This window comes from Suricata suricatta, chromosome 9 (assembly GCF_006229205.1).
Source record: "Suricata suricatta isolate VVHF042 chromosome 9, meerkat_22Aug2017_6uvM2_HiC, whole genome shotgun sequence".
NCBI lineage: Eukaryota > Metazoa > Chordata > Mammalia > Carnivora > Herpestidae > Suricata > Suricata suricatta.
Window position 1 is genome coordinate 35700903 of NC_043708.1, and position 17277 is coordinate 35718179.

The 17277-nt window shown below is 40.4% G+C and overlaps 1 protein-coding gene and 1 long non-coding RNA gene across 5 annotated transcripts in view; one reads left to right on the forward strand and one right to left on the reverse strand.

Annotated features, from left to right (window-relative positions):
- Positions 1-676: 676 nt before the first annotated feature.
- Positions 677-17277, forward strand: part of WDR89 (WD repeat domain 89) — a 35777-nt gene continuing 19176 nt past the window's right edge. For 2 of the 4 annotated variants that reach the window (XM_029952523.1, XM_029952522.1), the window contains exons 1-2: positions 677-762; positions 13240-13310. The gene's annotated coding sequence lies outside the window, so the exon portion shown is untranslated. Of the gene's footprint in view, positions 763-7932; positions 7975-13239; positions 13311-17277 lie in introns of those variants that run through there. The other 2 variants (XM_029952524.1, XM_029952521.1) reach the window with 1 other exon arrangement.
- Positions 8694-17203, reverse strand: LOC115302586. Its single transcript, XR_003913542.1, has 2 exons — positions 17131-17203; positions 8694-8863 (listed from the first exon to the last, which is right to left on the reverse strand). It is a non-coding gene; the product is annotated as an uncharacterized LOC115302586 (long non-coding RNA).

The window sequence follows — 17277 nt, forward strand, 5'->3', positions numbered from 1 at the left end:
ATCAAAACCACAGTAGACGTCAGCGGGCGTTAATCATAAGAACTCAGTAGCAACAACCACATTTAAAGCTACAGAACTTGAATGTAGTGTCCGGGACTACAAATCCTAGAGGCGCTTGGGGCGGAGGCGGAGCCATGTTCAAATTGATAGCTTTTTCGGCCAATGACACAGTCACACATACAAAAAAGGGTTTGAAAGACCAGTTTCCTTGCGGTCTAACTGTGGAGTCATATTTAGAAGTTATGAGACTAGGTGGGCATTTCGGGACCCTAACTATTAAGTATTTCTTACAGTAAAGGTTTCGCAGTCACTATAGCAATTTCTCTACCCGAATTTGGCTTAGTGGAAGTTACAGCGTCTAAAAGCACAAAGTAAGTCACGTTACCCAACGTCAACAGAACTCAGTCGCCCGAGGAGTAGGCGGAACCCGCTTTATTCTTGCCCTTTATTGGCCACGCAGCCAGAAGGCGTAAATCCATCACAACTAATGACTCATTGAAACTTCCGTTAACGTAACGTAAAAGGGGCGGAACTTGCGGAGCTATACGTAAACTGAGTCTACGCAGGCGCAGTCGTCCTGCTTTTGTCCAATCCGGAGAGAGGCTGGCTCCTGGCCCGCCTCTCCGCTGCTGACCAATGTTCTGCATTTTCCTTTGCACGTTTGCCCTATCAGAGAGGCAGGGGGTGGAGTTCCGGTCGAGCGCTGTGCGCCTTGACAGAGCTGGCGTTTCCTCCCGCACCGGTTGAGGGCTTGCCGTTGAGGTATATTTCACGGGGTCCGGTTGGGCTCGTTCCCGGGACGGGCAGGTGTCTGACGGACGGCGACAGTGCGAATTGAACCCAGAAAGTCGCAGTCGCTGATTCTGTAGCACGAGGAGCTGAGGGAAGTGGGGGAGGGGCTGGGAGGAGAGAGCCGCGTGTTGGGGCTTCTGGTCCGGGGGTGGGAGCCCCTGTACCGCGCCCGCGTCGTCCCTGCCCCGCGGCCTAAACGCGGGTTAGGTTTTGGGATCTCTGCCCCCAGTGTCTCCGGTGGCTTATCTTACCGTAAAAGCGAAGCGCCATCCACCGAGTGTTCAAGAAAGGGTACCCAGTACCTATTTTTGTGTTTCTACTGCACCTCGCACTTTTCTTACTCCAGAGTTTGTTAATTTTCGAGGTAGGAAAGCAAATTTTAATTTTGGAAGAGACGTCCTGAAACATAAAACACAAACTTGAGACCAGCTGTGTTAAACGCGGTATATATATATTATCTCCTATAATCCACACAGCAATCTAAGGGGTTATTACTGTTCTCCTCATTTTCACGCGAAGGAACAGACTGCTTAGTAACTCGTCCACATGTTTTCTTCAGCCTGTCTCTTGACAAACCTGAGTATGGCGTTCTGTTTGCAAGGACTTAAAATTAAAATATGCTATTAAATTGTAAACCATTGCTTCTGTTTTCTTTCCGAACTTGAAGTTATTTTAGAAACCAATACGAGATATTCATAAGTGCATTGATATTATCGATGTAAAATCATCTGGTAGAAGACCTTGGACTAGGAGCTGTTTCCTAACCTTTGGGCAAGTCACCCTTTCAGCCGCATCTTCCTCAGCTGCGGAATTGAAATCAATACCAGACATGCCTGCTTCCTAGAGTTGTAAGGATCAAATTGGACAATGGATGTAATATATAAATTACTGATGTTAACTTTCTATGTCTTTCTGCTTTTCAAATTCTTTCCTGGAGTCTAGACTAGCATCAAATAGCATAGATTTTTTTTTGATAGATTTTTATATATGTATTGTTATGTATTGTATATTTGTATAAAGCAGTGGTAATATGCAGGGTGGTGTCCCATAAATGTGAACGACCCCTTTTTTTTTTTTTTTAAGATTCCCCCCACCATTTATTCGGCTCTTTTTTTAAAATTTTTTTTAATGTTTATTTATTTTTGAGAGAGACACACACAGAGTGAGAGGGAGACACAGAATCAGAAACAGGCTCCAGGCTCTGAGCTGTCGGCACAGAGCCCGACGCCGTGCTTAAACCCACAAACCATAAGATCATGTCCTGAGCTGAAGTCCGCCGCTTAACCACTGAGCCACCCAGGTGCCCCAGAATCAGCTGTTTTAAATCCCACTGAACCCTCAGCCTCATGAATCATTTAGGTAGCACTCCATTAGGAGTGGGAAGATCATTGAGGGGAGCCAGGATGCTTTCAATTAAATTTTCCACCATCTGTTGTCTGGCTTGAGGAGTCGCACTTTGATGTGAGGTGTCTGAGATGTTCATCATCAACAAAGGATGACCCCTGGCAGAGGCTTTGGTTGCATGACTTCCAGCAGTGCGGCTTTAATAACCCCCTGCAAGAAGACCTTCCGCCAGTGTCCCTCTTGATTGACTTGCAACCATTTATCGGCTTATTCTTTTAACATTTATTTTGAAAGACAGGGTGCGGAGGAGGGGCAGAGGGAGAGAATCCCAAGCAGGCTCTGTCCTGGCAGCGCAGAGCCAGACTTAGGGCTGGCGCTCACAAACTGAGATCATGACCTGACCCAAAATCGAATCGGATGCTTAACCGGCTGAGCCACTGGGGCACCCCCCATTTATCAGCTTGTTAAAGGATATGATAAAGCATGTGACCTAACAGCCAGATGGAAGACATGCATAGAGTGAGGTATGCAGAAAGGGTGCGAAGCTTCTGTGCCCTTTCTAGGTGTACCACTGTCTCTAAGCTTCACTTGCTCACCAGTCTGGAAGCTCCGAAATTTGTCTTAAGCCTCTGTAGCCCCTCTTACCGGTTTATCCAGGGTTCAGGACAGTGTTTCCTGTAAATGCAGGCGTATTACTCATAACGGTTTGTATTCTACCTTAGACAGGTATAGATGACATAAAGCAAAAATAACTCAGCTCACATACTGTTCTGAGTTCCAGCTCCTGGAAGATCTGAGCAGAAGATTCATTTCCTTGCCCTTTTCAGCTTCTGGTGGCTGCTAATATTACTTGGGCTTGTGGTGTCTTCATCTTCCAAGCACTAACTCCAGTCTCTGCTTCCATCAGCGTGCTGTGTTCTGTGTTCAAATCTTCCTCTGCCCTCTTATGAGGACACTTGTGCTTACATTTAGGTTCACCTAGATAATCCAAAACAATGTCTACATCCCAGGAGATAACTCCTTTGTCAGGTATGGAGCCATTTATATTAGGTTTTGGAGATCTTTGAGGGCCATCTTTTAGGTTACTACAAAGGATAGAAAGAAGGGTAAAACAGGTCCTATTCTAGTGTGTTTTAAAATGTGGTTTTTTTTGGTCTTGTATTTTTTTGAGAGAGAGAGACAGCGTGAGCAGGGAAGGGTCAGAGAGAGAGGGAGACACAGAATCCGAAGCAGGCTCCAGGCTCTGAGCTGTCAGCACAGAGCCCGATGTGGGGCTCGAACCATAAACTGTGAGATCATGACCTGAGCCAAAGCTGGACCGTTAACCAACTGAGCCATCCAGGCGCCCCTCTAGTGTGTTTAAAGTCTAATAGGATATGTTATAAGAGGGGGGAGGGAAAAAGACTTCCAGTTTGTCCTAAGTTTGCTGCATAGGTTGGTACTTCTCCAACTTTTCCTCAGGAAAATAGTGATAAATGAATATCCCTCTGATAGCTGAACACAAAGCCTGCATTAGCATCCTAGAACAAGGAAATGTCTTTGGATTCTACTTTAAAAACTCATGTGATTTTTTTGTTGTTGTTGTCCACTTCATAATATGCCATGTTTGGTACTCTGCTGAATTAGTTGCCACATCATAACATTGCTATTCTAGGGACTTAGGCTTTTGTGGCTTATAATAGCCAGTTTACTGTAGCCATCAGTGTGTCCCCCAGTTTAAGGAGCACGACCTCAGATGATGGGGATTCATTGTAAGGAAGCCATTTAAGCAACCAGGTAACTACTCTGGGTCCCATTGCTCCTAGGGCTAGAATGTGCACTAGGCTTGACGGAGAACTGGACTGAGTCCCTCATCATTGATACTCTCCAATTCCCCCAGCAAGACAGTAGCTCTGATGACTTCAGGTATTTGTCATATCTTCAGACGAAGATAGTCCAACTGTTGCTCTTGTGTCTGCTTAGAAATCATAATTAGGAGCCAGGATCTCATGAGTCAGGCTTGTTACCATTTCAGTAAGGGTATGTTGGAATAAGATTATGAATATCTATGTGCCTTGTGTATGGAGTTGGAAAGAGAAGCACATGTGGGCCATCTACATGGGTAAGGCCTAGAAGTGACCTACATTACTTTTTGTCAGGTTGCTTGGGCTAAAGCTCTGATACAAAGTGATACCTAATGTCTAGATGTGTGTCTCACTGGTGATCTTCTAATGAATTAGTCTCTGCCATGATGGGCAATACTTAGCCAGATGCTTAAGATTTGTTCTCAGCCCGTAGCCTTTAGTTTTTCATCTTGTGTACTCTTCATGGCAGCCACATGCCTCTAGACAACCTTCTGGGACAAAGTACTTTTTAAGCTGGCCCCATACTAATGCTGTCATCAGGTCCACAGGGAAAAGCTTCGTATCCATCGCCCTGACAAAGTCTGGATGTACAGGCCAGTAACCATGTAATGCGGCCATTTTCCTTTGCTCTCTGAGGAGGTAGCCAGCCACAGTCATAGACTTGGCCAGGTGTGGATCCTATATCCATAGTGTGCAGGGGACCAGATCAACGTCTGTGTTTGCGCTACTCATGCTTGGGTGAAAGGGGAACGAGGAAAGAATTCCACAATATTTTTTCACAAATAACTTCTTCTAAAGAAATTCTTTGTTTAGCTTCTTCCCTTTGGGGTTTTTATTCCCTGAAAATGGACGTCAAGAAATTCTTTGTTTAGCTTCTTCCCTTTGGGGTTTTTATTCCCTGAAAATGGACTAGTTTTAGGTCATCTTTGCGAGTCCAATGCGGGCAGTCTGTTACCTGACTTAGGGATGTGAAGGTATAGTATGCAGTTTATAGGCTATGAAAAACATTTTTTAATGTTTATTTTTGAAGGAGAGACAGAGCATGAGCAGGGAGGGGCAGAGAGAGAGGGGACAGAATTTGAAATGGGCTCCAGACTCTGAGCTGTCAGCACAGAGTTCGATGTGAGACTGGAACTCATGCACCTGGAGATCTTAACCTAAGCTGAAGCTGGGCACCCAGGTGCCCCTCTAGTCCATAAAATTTTTATTTTTTATACAAAGTACAGTTTATTGAGTGTTTTCCTGATGACTGATTATGTAACTGATGTTTTAAGAAATTCTCCCAGTGGGGCACTGGGTGACTTGGTTAAGCATCCAACTTCATCATGATCTCATGGTCCATGAGTTCAAGCCCTACATTTGGGTCTCTGCTGTCAGCACAGAGCCCACTTTGGCTCCTCTGTCCCTCTCCTTCTCTGCCCCTCCCCCATTTGTGTGCTCGCTCGCTCTCTCTCTCACTCTCAAAAATAAAGATAATTAAAAAAATATTCTAGTAATCCATTTAAAGTAATTTCACTTGTTAAATGTTTTTATTTGGTTCACCAGCCCTCTCTGTGCCTTGGTTTGGTGATAATCAAATCTGGGTGAGATAAACACAGAGGAATGAACTACTGTCGTTGAAACTGATCATCTCTGGGAAGCAAGCATTTCTCAGAAAGTAAAAACTTCCTTGGGTTTCCCAATCATCAAGCAGAATCATTTTATTTTGAGTTGCCGTATTTGGTTTAGAAGAAATTTTAAATGCTTGAGGTAAATGGTGGTTAGAAATGATTTTTGTTTTTTACTCTTGAAAAATAGTACTATTACAGGGTCACATTTTCCATTTAAGCATTTAGAATTGGATTCACTTAGTGTTTTTTATTAAGTTTTTAATTTTAATTCCAGGATAGTTAATGTACAGTGTTAGTTTCAGGAGTACAGTGTACTGATTTTACAATTCTATACATTACCCAGTGCTCATCATGATACATGTATGGATTTATCTAGTCTTAACTGCAGATTTTTTCTTGGATTTCAAGTTCATTTTGGCTGAGTTAACTGGTTCATCATTTCAGCTAGATAAATTGTACATCATACAACAAGATTTTTTAAAAACTCTTGACATTGTAAGGATCATGACCTTCATTATGTGTTCTTTATTATTTTCCAAATATTCTTGGCTAAGAATTAATTGTTATGAAACAACTTGAAAAGTATAAAGCATAAAGTGGTTGGCAGCATGATGTAATAGAATAAGCATGTGGAGTCAGAGATCTTTCTCCTGGTGCCTGGGGGGCTCTGTTAGTCGTATGTGACTTCAGCTCCGGTCATGGTCTCATGGTGTGTGACTTCGAGCCCTGCATCAGGCTCTCTGCTGTCAGCACAGAGCCAGCTTCAGATCCTCTCTCCCCCTCTTTCTGCTCCTCCCCACCTCTCTCTCTTTCAAAATAAATAAATAAGCTTTTTAAAAAGTGCTCTTTCTATCTAGACCATACAAAATGCTTAACTTTTCTTAACTTTATTTATTTGTAAGTATAATACTACTACTTGTCCTGGTTAGCTTTCACAGTTGTGAGAATCCAATGAAATGACAAATTCTGTAGTCCTTTGCAAAATATGATTCTTTTATTAAGCTCATATTAAGTATCTATTCTTTTTTTTTTCTTTTTAGAGCTCTTCCACGGTTTTTTGACTCTTCATATGTTGGCTGGACCAAATAATGATAAAATTTCTGTTTAGCAAGTCTCTTAAGTTAATGTTAATTAATATTCATCTCCTAATGTCATTTGCTAACAGTATTGTTTCATAGGAAATTTTTTTAAATGTTTATTTTTTATTTTTGAGAGAGAGAGGAAGACAGGATCCAAAATGGGCTTTGTGCTGACAGCAGAGAGCCCAGTGTAGGGCTTGAACTCAGGAACCATGGAATCATGACCTGAGCCAAAGTCAGATGCCTAACCCACTGAGCCACTCAGGTATCCCTCTTTCACAGGAAAATTAAAAAAGAAACTTATACAAAGACTAATAAGCTTAGTGTGCCATTATAATCAAAACTGATCAAGGGCACCTGGGTGGCTCGATCTGTTGAGTGTCCGACTTTGGCTCAGGTCATGATCTCGCAGTCTGTGAGTTTAAGCCCCGAATCTGGCTCTGGCTAATTGCTCGGAGGCTGGAGTCTGCTTTGGATTCTGTGTCTCCCTCCCTCTCTGTTCCTCCCCCACTCACAGTCTATCTCTCAAAAATAAAGATTAAAAAAATTTTTAAGAGCACTGATAATTTAGATTACTTTATCATGCCAGTATTTCTTTTACATTTTCCTTAGTGTTAGTGTGGATACCGAGATAGGTGATGGCTCTCTTCTCTTTGTGGACATTCTTCGTGATCATTATTACTTTTTATTGCCTTTTTAAAAAATAGTTTCACTATTCCTTGAGTTGGTGCAGAGCTAGTGGTTAAGAGTGCAGAATTTTAAACCACACTGCCTGAATTGACACGGCTTGCGATTTCTAGCTCTATAATCTTGGGCTGTTTTCATGTATCTGTTCGTTTCAGTTCTCCTGTCCGGGAAATGGGACAATTGTAAGTACTTCACAGGCTGTTCTGAGAATTAAATGAGTAAATATTTGTGAAGTGCTTAAAACAGTGCCTGACAAACACTATTAAATACCTTTCTCTGGTTTATTCCATATCATTCATCAAGTATGAATGTGAAATAATAGCTAGAAGAGAAAAAGCTCTAGGTCACGGCTTATGAGTTAGATTTACTGTATCTTATAGCTGATACTATTTTAAATCTTTTTTTAAAATATTTTTTAATGTGTTTTATTTATTTTTGATACAGAGAGAGACAGAGCATGAGAGGGGGAGGAGCAGAGAGAGAAGGAGACACAGAATCTGAAGCAGGCTTCAGGCTCTGAGCTAGCTGTCAGCACAGAGCCCGATGCAGGGCTCGAACCCACGAACGTGAGATCTGACCTAGGCCGAAGCTGGAGGCTTAACCGACTGAGCCACCCAGGTGCCCTATTTTAAATCTTTTATTTAAGCTTGTAAATACTTGGAAATTTGCATGTCCAGACAATTAAAATTTGTGCTAGACTTCATATCATTTGGTACTGCTTTTTATCTTAAATCTTTGTTGGTATTAAGACTTTCCAACATGGGTATGCTTTAAACATTTTAACTGTATATTGCTTGGTTATATAAATTATATTGGTTCATTTAGTTTAGTGCAGTTGAGAATTATAGTAACAACCTTACATTTGAATGTCCATTTAAAAATGCTTTGTAAAACATGCTTTTATATCATTTGAGGGTCAGCGTGAAAAAGCATTTAAGAGTGTGGGCTCCAAAATCAGATTTCAGTTCCAGTCCCTGCTATGCATTTGTGAACCAAGTGATCTTTGGCAAATCATCTGCCTTTTCTAAGCCTCACTTTCCTAATTATAAAACTGGTAAGTAAGGTACTTACTGTATAGGGCTGTCTCTATACAGTAAATGACATATGCATAGAAAGCATTCAGCATATAGCAAGAGTTCAGTATCTTAGTTACTATTCGTATCATTGATGAATACAAAAGAGCTAGTAAGTAGAATAAGTGGAAATGTGAGAAAACCAAGATTCGGAGTAGATTCAGTGATTTACTAAAGATCATGTGCCAAAAATATGTACGCCCCCTCCCTTCTAGTGCAGATCTTTTCCTGTGACCCCTTTTCAGCTCACTCCTGTCAACCAAGTCCACCGCAAAGACATGTTCCTTTATTTCCCACTGTGTTTCCAATTCTTGGCCACTTGTCAGAGTATTTTCATCTTGGTTCGCATTCTATCAGAGTCTTTCCCTTTCTTCATGAATCCTTCAGTCCTGTATTACTTGGGCTTTTAAGCTGTTACCATGCATGACAGGCATCTATTTTCAGGAAAGGAAGAAAGAGTAGATATCAGAGCTAAATTTTTCATAAAGGCTAAGTTTTTTTAATTTGTGAGTCCGTTAGCCTATTATTAGTTTGTATTTAATGTAGCACTGAATTATTTTTACAGAACTACTTTATCCGCCCCTAGATTCTCTCCTCTTATTTTTACCTTTAGATGGTAAAATCAAATTGAGCTTTTTTTTAGGAATTCAGAAAGGTGTTTGAGAATCACACAAATCCCTTTAGCCCTTCTAAAAATAGGATGAATACAATTTATGAATCACTGAGTTATTTTGGAAATCTTGAGTGATTAAATGTAGATGTATCTCTTTTGAGCATCAAAAACGTATTTATATCATATAAGCAAAGCACATAGTATTTATTGCATTATTCTGGTAATTCGAGGTAATTTGATCCTGTAAGTCATTTTGTGTAGGAATAGCGTTTTGAATGTATTGTTTAATTCTGGAGTTTGGGTTCATAGGAATAGCTACTAAATTACATTCACACCAGCAGGTGTCTATTGAATGCTTTTTGCCTCTAGGTACTGTGCGTGATGGTAAAGTGAAGTTCCCAGATCCCGGCCCTTTTCTTAGCTTCCTCAATTCACCCTTCATGGCGTTTTCTGTAACTTTACAGGTTGAAGTGAATTGATCTCAAAGCTGTGGTTATGGATATCATGGATGTCAATATTGACACTGTTTGATTTATTTCTTATTTCTTTTTCTTTATTTCTTTGCTTTCTCCAGAAAAGGGATGGCTGCCTCTATGGCTTGATGTGTGTATGTGTGTCCTATCTTTGTTGTTGTTTTACTTGTCTGTTTGATTCCTTATCTTTGCCTCCATGTCCTCGATGGACTGTGTTGTGTATGTATTTGTATTTTTATGCTCCACTCACAGGAAGTAGGATTTTGTGAGATAGGCTATAGAAAAAAACAATAGAAGAACCTTAGCCTCAGGTTGGTAGAGGATTGATATTAGAGAACTGGAAAACATGGTTCTTGTCCTTAAGAAATGTATGCTCTCTAGTAGACAGGAACAGATATGAACTACGTAAATACTTATAAAACATAACTAGGGATAAATAATACTTCAATATGTTTAATATACGATTACTGCTATATAAATAACAGACAATATTTTGACATTCAGAGTAAGTAGAAACCTACTTTAGGCCAGTTAAGAAAAATGTTGTGGTACTGGTAAAATCTGAGCTGGATCTTGAAGCATGGGTATGATCTAGATAACTCAAGAAAACAATGTAGGATTCTTGGAGAGAATAGCAACCTTTTTTGCAGTTTTATTGTGGGGAAAATATTTTACCCATTAATATTGATATGTCTGGGGCTGCTATAAAATACAGCATGTGATTCACATGTTTAAACTGCCACCCATGTAAAAACAATAGAAGAATGTATATGACTCTATAAAAATTAAGTATTTAGTTTTGTGTACTTATAAAGTGTTTGTGGAATCGCATGTTTGCTATTATCTCCCACTTCATGTCGTGCTGAATGTCAGTGCTTTTTACAACATGAAATTCATTTCTAAGAACAACTTTTTTTATATGATCTTTCTCTCGTGGGAAGTAAAATTTGTCCTCTTTTTGCCATCTTTTTCCAGGAATTGTAGGTCAACTCAAGTATTTCTTGCCCTGTTGTGTGTGGTGGGGGTGTAGAGGAAACCATTTCTTTTTTTTTTTACATTTATTTATTTTTGAGAGACAGAGTGTGCGTGAGTTGGGGAGGGGCAGAGAGAGAGGGAGACACAGAATCCAAAGCAGGCTCCAGGCTGTGAGCTGTCAGCACAGATCCCAACGCGGGACACAAACCCACCAACTGTGAGATCATGACCTGAGCTGAAGTAGGACACTCAACCAACTGAGCCACCCAGGTGCCCTTAGAGGAAACTATTTCAGTTGCAGATGAGAGGTAATGAAAACTGAATAAAAAATGGAGGATAATGGCAGGTCAAACAATGATGAGATAAATGTGATGGGTGATTTTCAGGGGAGGCTTTTTTAGCTTCGTGAGTCTTGTCTTGTGACTTTTTTTAATCCAAGACGGTTCTGAGATGTTGAGCCTAAGTGGCCGAGAAGACCATATCGTTAACAGAGATGAATACAGGTGTTTGAGTTATATCTTGGGTATATTTAATTTGGGGTTTTGGCAGCATGTTCAGGGTAGAAGTATAGGCAGACATTAGAACAACGGGGTTGGAAATTTGGGGAGAGAGGAGGATTGAAGATAAAATCCAGGAGTTCACTTAGAGGTGGTAATTTATGTTTTGAGAGAGGAAAAAACAAGTAAGGAAAATTCAGTCTCACTTATGATGATTAACAACAGAAATATGAATAATTACTAATAAGTTAAAGCATCTTTCTGTTTAGACTGTAGTTAAGTCCTAAATGATTTTTTTTTCCATTCTCTAATTTTTGGACCTCTTGCTAGATGGCAGTAGTAGTTAATTCCAAGGGCAAGGAAGACAAGTATTGGAAGAGTTTGATAGCTTAAGTCTAAGCTAAACATATTCCTATGTTTCCTAAACTTACAATCAGCAGTACATTATTTCCAGTCCTTTTTATTCTGCACGTCAGATCTATAAAGTAAGTGTGAATTTTTTTCTCTCTTAATATCCGGCTTTTGCAGGATGGCTCAAGAATTATGCCTTTCGTTGGTTATCTCTGATGTCAGGATCTTTCAATATGCTCAGAAGAGAGGAAATGAGTTTCAAATTTAAGCACATTCTGATCTTCCCATGATATGACACAACGTAGTTAAGAGAACTCATCAGTTCTACTGTCACTTTACACAAGTATAAAACTATAAATAGTTATGTTCAAGGTTTTGCCATTATTTTGATTTCTGTTTCAGCAGATTGCTTTTAGACATTCACCCAATTTGGAGTATTAAATAGTGAATCTACGTTTAAAATATAAAGGAAAGTATCAATTTATAAATGTTTTAAAAATATTGCCTGATTGTGATTGTGTGAGTGAGACACATTGACATGATTATAAGATTTCCAGTGTCAGGATAACACTAGCTAACAGTGGAAACTTAAGGAATTATTAATATGTTAAAGCATCTTTCTGTTTGGAGACTTTTGGGGGGAACATTTCATATGTGAATTCACCTCAGAAGTATCTAGTTGGCCTTACCAGCCCCCCCCCCACCCTGTGTGCACGTGGCTATGCACACCCATATGTGTATGCATTTTCATTTCAATCTCAGTTGTCCTGATTAACAGCAGGGGTGTGTGTATTTATATATAGTAGAATTTATGTCTAATAGTTTATTCTGCAGGTTTGTCATTTGACACTATTTCTTTGACATTCTCTACTCGGTCACTTACTAGTCTTCTTTTGTATCAGGCATCATTCGGAGCATTTAGGATGTAGTAATTAAGTTATTCCTTATAACAACCCTCTGAGGTTGCAACTTTTACCCCTGTTTAAAGAATAGGAAGCTGAAAGACATAACTCATGACACCAGGATTTGAACACAAGCCTGTACTCATTCTCTTAAACTACCATGCAATGCCTATTTCCCTAAGCCTCAGTTTCCAAGTCTAAAAAGCTATAACAAATAGACTATCTTTTAGAAGGTTGAAGCAATGGATGTGAAGAGACTGATACTGGATCTAGATATTAATGATCAGTTAATACTAGCTGTTGTTTGGCCACTTTTCTGGTTTTCCTTGGGTTCTTTTTTCTTTGTCTCCCTTGTAGTTTATTCTTCCTCGGCCCATTCTTTAAACAGTGGTATTCAAAAATTCCAGTTTTGGCCTGCTGTTTTGTATTATTCTGCATAATTTCCTTTCAGGAGGTTTATCCACTTATCTAGTTCTTAACTGGCTGCCTACTACCTGTAATCTGATGACCCACTTCCATACATTTCCCCCAAGCTGTAGACTGATGTATCCACATGTCTGCTTTACATCTGCCTTTGGGCATCCCCACACGTCCCTTGAGCTTGATGTGGATAAAACTATGGAAAATTTTTAGTGTAAAATGGAACCGAAGGATATGAAGTGGAGAACCTCACACATGCACACTCAGCAAAAGGGAACTCAAAGACTGAGACTGACTTCTCACAAATGTCTGATTTACAGAGGGTTGCAGTTTATCCTCTGACCGATGAGCATCCACCAAGAATCGGTCCCATCTTCCAGCCAGTGAACTTACTGCTTGGCCCCTTGCTGGTCTTTCCCCTTACACTGCTTGCCCATAAAAGCAACCTCGGTTAAACTTTCAACGGACTTTCCTATAGCTCGCAGTTTGGATGTCCCAAGTGGCAGTTCCTCTACTATTCCTGAATAAACTTAATTTCTGGTAACTCGACCTTGCCTTCATTTATCTCTTTTCTTTTAGGTGGACATTACATGGTATCAACGTGGGATCTGAAGAAGGTGACCCCCAGGAACACCAACCTCCAGAAATAAGTGAGTTTCCTGCACTTGAGCCCTTTGTACTCATAGCTTGTACAAGTTAAAGGTAACTTTCAGTTTGGCAAGTGTCCTTTCAGGTCTTGAGCTGCCTCCTTTGGTGGAGCTCTCTGACTTTATTTGGGGATCTGGAGAAGGATGGATTGTCCTGATATGTTCTCTTTTATTTCTGATAATGGGAAGCTAGTCATCTGAATTTTCTAGAGGTCACCCTTCCTGGTTTTATGTTAAAAAAAATTACACCCCTTGCTCACACACATGTTTGACTAAGCAAATCAGTTTTACTAAGGATAACCTAGAACTCCAGTGACCGTTATGTGGAAACTTTGATCTCCCCAAACTTATTTTTCTCTGAACTAATTTAGAAGACATGGCTACAATACTAAACAATCCAAGTGGGATGGTTATTTTAATTAGTATATGGAAGCTTCTAAATGTGTTCAGGATTCTAAAATTGACTCCTTAAAAATACTGTTTCTAAATTGAAGCAAATAAACAACTAACAATGTATAAAAAAAAAACCAACACCGCAGACCTCTTCCTTGCTGCTAACCAAGGTCTTTCCTACTCTTACTATTCTGCCTCCTCTATCTTCTGTTTAGCCTTCTCTTAACCCTTCCGCTCTCTCTGAACTACCTTTCTTTCCTATTACTGAAACCTTATCCACTGATCTCATTAAAACCTTCCTTTCAAAATTAAACCTGAAGATTGTTCGAAACTACCACAGATTTCCTATATTCCGTGGACAAAGGCCAAAGTTAGGAGTATAAAAATTTTCCTGGAGCACCTGGGTGGCTCAGTTGGGTGAACATTCAGTTTCGGCTCAGGTCATGATCTCATGGTTCATGGGTTCAAGCCCCGCGTCAGGCTCTGTGCTGACCCCTAGCTCAGAGCCTGGAGCCTGCTTTGAATTCTGTATCTCTTTCTCTCTCTGCCCCTCCCCTGTTCATGCTCTGTCTCTCAAAAATAAATAAATGTAAAAATAAAATTTCCCTAGGTAACTGGGATCTCCATGCATTTTCTGAGGAATTCATTATTGAAAGTCTAACCACCAACCTGCTCTTCCCTCTCTTATCAGTTAGCTCACATGCTAGTCAGAGAAGGTCAAGTGCAGCAGTGGATTAAAGCTGCTGTTTGAAGAAATCCCAAACAATCTATAGGGTTTAAACTAAACCAACCACCAGCCCTTTTATATGATCAGGCTTCCAGTATGGACAAAAGGCTACATGAAGCCATTCCTAGGGCCTTCCTTAAACCCGTGGACTGGAGCAAAATTCAAGCACACACTCAAAAACCTCCCAAATATGTCCATGACTAATAAAGCAGATTCTACATCATTTAAAAAAACTTTTTTTAATGTTTTTAATTTATTTTTGAGAGACACAGAAAGAACAGTGTGAGCAGGGGAGGGTCAGAAAGAGAGAGGGAGATACAGAATCTGAGGCAGGCTCCAGGCTCTGAGCTAGCTGTCAGCACAGAGCCTGATGTGGGGCCCAAACCCATGAACTACAAGATCATGAACTGAGCTGAAGCCGGATGCTCAACTGATTGAGACACCTAGGTTCCCCTCTACATCATTTTTTAAAATTCTGGACTTTCTATAGATACTGAATCCACTCAGATGGCTTTTAATCCCATGTTCATGAATGGCCTAAACAAGGACTTATTTCTGTTGGTCAAAAGAACCCACATAGAATGGGAGACAGTTGTACCCCTGACTTTGTCAATCTGGCTGATCAATTATTTACACCCTAGAGGATGACACCAGAAAAACGATTTTGAACTTTTTGACTAAGATTTTGAATCTTTACCTTGGAAAGGTAACTTCCAAGGATTCCAATATGGAAACTCCAAAGTCATCTCTTTTTTTTTTTTTTTATTGTTAATGTTTGTTTATTTTTGAGAGAGAGACAGAGAGACAGAGTATGAGCAGGGGAAGGGTAGAGAGAGAGGGAGACACAGAATCTGAAGCAGTTCCAGGCCCTGAGCTGTCAGCATAGAGCCCAATGTGGGGCTTGAATTCATGAATCACAAGATCATGACCCAAGCCGAAGTCGGATGCCCACCCAACTGAGCCACCCAGGCGCTCCTGGAAACTCCAAATCTGTCTTGTAGGACTATGTCATTATTGCAAAAAACCTGGCCATTGGAAAATAGACTGCCAGAAATGGACTCAAGAGCTACACTATCAGTAGTTGCACTTAAAGAGTACACTACAATGAGAGAGTCTTTTCCTCTAAACTATGTATGCTTATGTAGTGGTGGTCTTTTGTTTTTTGTTTAATTTTTTTTTTAATATTTATTCATCTTTTTGAGAGACAGCGACAGTGCAAGTGAGGGAGGGGCAGAGAGAGGGAAAGAGATAATCTGAAGCTGGTGCCAGGCTCTGAGCTGGCAGCACAGAGCCTAAATTGGGGCTCAAACCCAGGAACATGTGAGATCATAACCTGAGCCAAAGTCAGAAGCTTAACCAAGTGAGCCACCCAGGTTCCCAGATAGTGGGGGTCTTAAATATACCACAACGTGTGCCTATTTCTCAGCCCAGATGTTTTTGTCTGGGACTTCTGCAAGTGAGCTACCCATTTCTCCTCGGTGATTTAGTTCCCACATATTAGGATGAGATTTCCTGGGGAAATCAAATGTTTGCCTTTTTTTTTTCTCTTAAAAGGGAAATAACCGTTGGGTTTGAATCCCAGCACTTAAGAGAATTCAATCCCCTTTGCCCTCAACGAACTAAGGATGTCTAAACTTTGGACTCATCCCCACTGTTAAACTTAGTAACCCCCACTCTTTGGCAAAATCCTTAACAGACGTAGGCAGAATTCATATTCCCCACCCCATTAAGATCCAGATTGACCCCTCAAAAAAACTCTCCCAACAAAAACCCAACACCCCATAAATAAACCTTACAGGGCATAAGGCTTATTATAGAGGATGATAAGTCTCAAGGATTCATTATTCTTTGCACTAGTCCTTGTAATACCCTATTTTGCCTGCAAAAAATCCAGTGGCCAGAGGATGGTTTGTCCATAAATAACATCTTAATTCCCTGCCTCCCTATCATCCTTTATCCCCACATGCTATTGGTATCCATCCCTATTGGAAGCAGTTTTTTTTTTTTTTTACTCTGATTGATTTATGCAGTAGATTTTTAAAGATCCTTGTTGGTAGGGATAATGAGTATCTTTTTGCCTTTACCTGGGATGGATAACTGTATTCCTAGACAGTCATGCCTCAGGGCCTCACTGAGAGAGTCCATCTTCTCACAAGTTTTAGAAGCTGACTTAAATGACAAAATCCTCTGGAGGCTCCATTACTACAATATGTGGATGTTTTGCTTTTTTGCTTGCCCTCCCAAGGGTCCCCGCAAAAAAAGAGTGCTTACCTGTTGGAAATCTTAGTTGTTAAAGGACATAAGGTCTCAAAGGAAAAATTGTAATTTATCCAAACTGAGGTTTGATATTTAGGACATTTAATCTCAGAACAGGGACTATACCTAGTTTTAAGTCTTCAAGGCATTTTCAACTTTTCAAACCCTAAAGCCAAATGTCACTTACAGGGGTTTTTTGGGCTAGCTGGTTATTGTCACAGTCGGATCCCAAAATTCTCCTTAATGTTTCATTAAAGGGTATTCCACATATACCCCATTGTTTGGGATGTCCAAGATAGTTTCATTTTTAAGGCTTTGAAGGAAAACTTAATAAATCCCCTTGCCCTTGGTTACCCAAATCATCAGCTACCCTTTTTCCTTTTTGTATATGAGAGAGAAGGGAATGCCCTCAGAGTACTTCCCCCAAAACACAGGGTTGTCACTGACCTCTAAGGTATTACAGCCAAAAATTAGATCCAGTGTCCTGAAGATACCTCCCATACTTTACTTAACCTGCTACTGATGCTATACTTAAAGCTACAAGGTAGATAGTTATGGGATCCTCTGACCATCTTTGTACCCCAGCCTATCAGG